Source organism: Microtus ochrogaster, assembly GCF_000317375.1.
Source record: "Microtus ochrogaster isolate Prairie Vole_2 chromosome 14 unlocalized genomic scaffold, MicOch1.0 chr14_random_1, whole genome shotgun sequence".
Lineage (NCBI taxonomy): Eukaryota > Metazoa > Chordata > Mammalia > Rodentia > Cricetidae > Microtus > Microtus ochrogaster.
The window spans coordinates 5,983,018-5,988,840 of record NW_004949096.1 but is presented as its reverse complement, the minus strand read 5'-3'; the positions used below and the strand labels follow the sequence as shown (position 1 = coordinate 5,988,840).

Here is a 5,823-nt window from a genome sequence, read left to right as displayed (position 1 = left end):
GCGCGAGCGCCAGCAGGATTTGTTTAAATTTGGTGGGAGTGGGGGTTGAGGCTGGAAAGACAGCTCAAACTTAAGAGCACTTGCTGCTCTTCCAGAGGACTAGAGTTCATGGTCCAGCACTCACAAGTGGCATACATTTGTAGAGATATATACACATAAATAAAAATAAACTGTTAAAAACAAAAGCCAACTCATTCACACCATCATCCTTCTCTAAAATGTCCTAATCTTTACAGAGAATAAATTCTAAAGCTCCTAAAATACAGTGCTCACTCCATGGTAGTATAACGCTGGTGAGCCCCCCAAATGAAACATACCATTGTATAGTCTCCCTCCTACAATGACACACTTAACCAGAGACTTCACACACTGACAGACTAACAAAATGTGGAATGGGGCTGAAGAGATGGCTCAGAGGTTAAAAGCAGTGGCTGCTATTGTAGAAGACCTGGGTTTAATTCCCAGTACCCATATGATGACTCACAACCATCTGTAACTCCAGTTCTAAGGGATCCTAGACCTCTTCCGATCTGTAAGAGCAGTGCGTGCACCTGGTGCTTAGACATACATGCAGGCAAAACACTCACACACACACAACAAATAATTAGAACAAAATTTAGAGGGCCTAAAGTAGAAGCAAAGAAAGCAAAAGAAAAAAACTACAACAGCTTCTGTGGAGATTATAGTAAACAGTAACAACATTTACTAAGATAGAAAAGATAATCATCTTTAGAATTACTGTGTTAGAAACGCCTATTTGATATCCACATGAAGATGTGTCAGGCACCAGGTACAGAAATAAAGATATAATTTTGAATGTCACCTCATTCATATCAAGTTGAACTTGAGTGAGCGGAGAGAGAAGAAGGATGGACCGCTAAGGCCCGGCTCACACCAGGATTTAGAAGTGAAGCGGAGAAGTAACAAGTATATTAATTACCCTGTCACCCTTGTAAATCACAAGCTTTTTAAAGAGGCAGGATAGTGTCTTTCCTATTTCTGCAGTACCCTGTAGAACTTGGTCTAATATTTTGAACTCAGATACTTGGTACAATTTAATGAATGAATAAATGCATGCTACTTATTTAGCTCAAGATTTCTTGAGCTTTCACTAAAGAAATATATTTGACAATAAAGGCGACATTACTTCATATCTATCAGGTACTCAGTTACCAAACATGTACGCTATGGCAGACATACTTTAGTACTCACTACAGAGAACACAGCAAGGAAATATAAAGGCAAGCAGTGGCCCATATCCTTATACTGAAATAACTACAAACATCCAAACCCTTCACCTTGGTCGCTGCTACAGGGAGAAAGGGGACTGAGATACACCTACACTGTTCACTACAACTCCCACCTTACCCACACAGTCACCATTTGAGGTTTTTATGTGGTACTGGGGATTAAACCCAAGGCCTACAGCATGCTAGGCAAGCGAGCTACTCACTGAACTACATGGCCAGCCTCTGAGTGAGTCTTAAGGTTTCCCTGTGTAGCCCTGGTTGTTCTGGAATGTGTTCTGTAGACCAGGCTGGCTCTGTCTCTCGACTGTTCAGACTAAACTCTTAAAGCTAGAGGGTCCTTCAAGTTTTCAAAAGCTCTTACAAGAGCACAATTTATAAGAAAAGACAATCCCAAATTAACAAAAGGTTATTTCAATCAATCTTTCTGCTATTAGAGTTAAAAACTATTAACTCATGGAAACAGTATTAGTGCTATTGATGCCATTTATTTCATGAGCAATTAATTTGTATTAGCCACTGATCTAAGCCACACATAATTATTTGTTTTATACAAAAATCCTTTGCAACAGGTTTTCCTAAAATACAGTTTTATGTGTATGAGTGTTTTACCTGCATCACATGGATGTACGGTGCCCCCAGAGAAGAGCATCAAAATCTCCTGGAACTGGAATTACAGATCTGTGAGCAGCCATGTGGGTGGTGGTGAGAACTGAGTCAAACCTGGGTCCTCTGCAAGAGTAGCAAATGCCCTTCGCTGCTGAGCCATCTGTCCAGCCTAGAGTATGTATTCTTTCCATTTTCCTTTTATGGACAAGGAAACTAAGGCACAGACACATCTGCAGTCACAAAGCTTCTAGGTGATGAGGCTGAGATTTAATCTTGGGCACTGAGTTTTGACTGTCTGTTTAGCGGTTATACTGTGATGCTGCATGGTGAGTCTAATGGCACCACTCACTCACAGGACAGTTACATTAGTTTTCATGATTTGATCTAGCAAACAAACACCAATATCCTATTTCACTGTCCTTTTGCTATAGACTGAACATTCTTTCAATTGCATTGCACTTTCCTGGTTCTCCTTCATCATCTCTGGCGCAGAGCTTTTCCTTGTTCTTGACTAGTTTTTAATTCCTCTTCTAACTAATCCCTCTTGTTTACTCAAAGCCCGGGACTGATGTGTTTTTAAATGCCATCTCAAAGGAGATGACCTTATTTGTTTTCAGTTCAAACCTCCTGTGAGAACCTAATCACTTATTCCACTATCTCTCTGACCTTTTACTTGACTATGTAAAGGTCATTTAATGATGAGCTCAGTTTCACACCCATCTCACCTCTATTTCTCCTTACAGACTCATCTTTGTCCACACCTCCAGCCATCTAGTAGCTCAGTCCAGAAACCCAGGAGTTCTGTGTGTTGTCACGAAACCTTATTGACTTTTGTGGGGCTGACATTGTAAACCAGGCTGGTCTTGAACTCAGAGCAAACCTCCTTTCTACTAGGATTATAGGTTTCCATGCCTGTCTAGCCTTGCTGCTGTTAAATACATCTTCACTCCTCGTCTCCATTCTGGGCTGATACAAGCTCCTATCTTTCACTTACATGGTTTATAAAGCTCCCTAATTTAAAGGCAGATTAGACTTTTTCTTACCCCCTTCAACTTATTCTCCCTTAAAGCATCCATATTGACCATTGAAAACACAAAAGCAAACAACCCCCAAAAGGTCGTGACGATAGGCAAAGGATATGTTCATTTGGTTTCTGAAACTGAGGGTCGCAAACAACCCGAAATGTATAAGACCTATTGCCAAAATACACAAGTAGTTATCAAATGTTACTTTAGAAACATTTAGGGTTCAAAATCCTCTCCATAAATTTTTTTAAACAAAAACAAAAAACCTGGAGTTCCAGCAGTGGTGGTGCACACCTTTAATCCTAGTACTCAGGAGGCAGAAGCAGGCAGATCTTTGTGAGTTTGAGACCAGCCTGGTCTACACAGTGAGTTCCAGGACAGCTTTGTCTCAAAAAGTCAAGAACAGTAGCCAAAACACACACACACACACAACCCCAAAATTTAAAAAAATCCAATGGAGCTGCTGTATCAAAGAAAATATTGTTCCAAACTCATGATTTCCCAGGCACCTTCATACTGAGTCATGAAAACGCATTTTTAGGAGGAAGCAAAGACATAAAGTAGGATGTTAAATCCCATGTCAGTAACAAGTGAATGCCATTACCATCTGTCAGTTTCTGAATAAGTACAGGAAATAAGGTGGCAGACAAGCTAATTCTTTCTGGATAAACATCCATGTCACATCATCACAGCTAGTGTTCACTTGTGAGCACTAATGAAACTGCACAAAAGGAAACAAAAACATTCAACTGATACATGAATTATCAAACACTTTTTAAAACGTTGTAAAAATATGATTAAGCTTCCTGATATTTTAAGGACTCTGAAAGCACATTACAGATACAGTACTTCTGGTGTAACTGAAATCAAAGAGGACATTTGCCTGATTTGAAGAAAAGTAATTTGAAGTGTGAGCAGCCCTGTACAGATGGCCTGATCCTAACACAACATGTTAACAAAGCAGGTTTTGTGGGGGAGGGGGAAAGCCTGCTTTTTGTAGGCTATAATTTAACTGACCACAACCCTCCAAAAATGTTTTAAAGCAATAGGAAGGGGTTTACATTTAAGTACTACTAACATCTAAAAAATAATAACAAAAGTCTTTTAAACTTGCTTTCAAACAGGCTTGGGGAGTCGTTCTGGGTAACTTTGATAACATTTGGAAAATATGACCAGCCAGTTTTTGTTTCTTGCCTAGGAGGTATTCTGCTCAAAGAAATAACAGACAATAAGTAGGCAGCATTTCTGTGTTATTTGCCTATTAGAACAGTTTTTTACTTGAGCTAAGAAATGCCACACATTGCACATGATTGCTGTTCACTAAAGAGAAAGTTAATTTGCAAATTGTTAAAGACAATGAAAATGTTCTATGTAAAATGATTAAAAAAAACCTACCACCAAAAATAATCAAGGTTCAAATACCCGTACTAAAATCCTTCAAAATGGCTTAGTTACATAGAACACAAAACTATGAGTTATTTCTAAAAGACCTCAGCATATCACCATTTAGCTCAAAACTGGAAAATCACTTTGTTAAAAATCCTGGCTTTTTCAAACAAAAGGGCTAAGATTTTCTGAGGTTTGTTATCCTTTTGTTGAAGCATGATTTGTTTCATTCTTTCAGAATAATTCCAAGGTACAATCTAAGACAAAGACCAGCTACTCTTTACACATCTATTCTAAATCACGAAAGCAGCATTTTCATAAAAATAAAAAGACAATTAGAATATTGTGTAGGGTGAAACAAAAAGTTCACTCGTGTCGTCAAAATGATTTAGAAACCTGGCGAGCTCATAGAGGCTTCGAAGCTCCCTGTTGGTAGCTGAGGATGAAGTCGTTAATTAGCAAGGCAGGATTCCCCTGTTCTTGGATTAGAAGCGGCACCTACCAGATCCAGTATTGTTCAAGGGAGGCGGCTTTAAAAATACCCGGCACCCAAAACCTCCACACCAGACCACGCCTTCCACTTATCATTCGAACGGGACCGTTTCAAAGTGTGGTACTACACATTTCCCGCGAACTTAAATATCAAACAGGAGCCCACATTTTGGGGTCCTTGGGCCATGCTGGAGCAAAGACGCTTGAACGCCAGCGCTCTAAAATGAAGCCGAGATGGAGAAACGTATTTTTGGGTCTTCGACCTTTAGAGCCTTCTCTGACCACCAGCCCTCAATGCTTCCCAACAGTCACCTTCCCGCACAAGACAGAAGAGTGGGATTCGTGACTTCCTGCCGTTGTTAAAAGGAGAGGAAACCCAAGAGCAACTTTGAACGCGTGGAACAGAGCCACCACTGCAAACATATGTCACCCAGCCCCTGCTCAGCGTTCGCGTCCCGCCCTGGGGGTTCCCTTGCAGACCAGCCACCCCAGGTCCCCCAGTGTCAGCAACACGGTCCAGCGCCTCGTCCCCGCCATCGCCCCCACCTTTACAACGTCAAGGCCCCCAACACATCATCGGCCACCCAGGTTCCAATACAATGGAATGTCACTGCCCGGAGCTCTGCGATGCCCCGCTAGGCCTCCCCCCTGAGTCAGTCCGGTTCCCCAGAAACCGAGTTCACCTAAACTTCACCAAGTGGGAATCCACCACCGAGGGGTAACTGAGCCCCTCCTCTCCCACCTTCCCTTCAGCCTCCCGCTCCGACCCGCCCCAGGCGCGAATCCTGCCCCTTGTGCCCCCACCCAGCCCGGACCACCCGCCAGGAGTCGTCCACCGGCTCTCCTGAGAGCAATGAAAGGCTCCCCGAAAGTCCCCACCAGGCCCGGGCCCCGAGAGGGGTGGTACAGGCCCCGGCGCCTCCGCGGCCTTTCCTGGCCCAGTGAGACCCCGAGCCCACCCTCTCTACCTGGCCTTGAGGCTGGGGCTGCTTCCGCTGCAACCGGGGCTGGAGGCGGCGGTCGGGACCCGGGCTTCGTAGGCCCAGGCGGGGGCGGCGGCGGGC

At 43.1% G+C, this 5,823-nt stretch overlaps 1 protein-coding gene across 2 annotated transcripts in view; it reads right to left on the bottom strand.

Annotated features, from left to right (window-relative positions):
* Positions 1-5,817, bottom strand: part of Qser1 (glutamine and serine rich 1) — a 68,004-nt gene extending 62,187 nt beyond the window's left edge. For both annotated transcript variants that reach the window (XR_003378438.1, XM_005364064.3), the window contains exon 1: positions 5,728-5,817. The gene's annotated coding sequence lies outside the window, so the exon portion shown is untranslated. The remainder of the gene's footprint in view (positions 1-5,727) is intronic.
* Between the last annotated feature and the right edge of the window lie 6 nt (positions 5,818-5,823).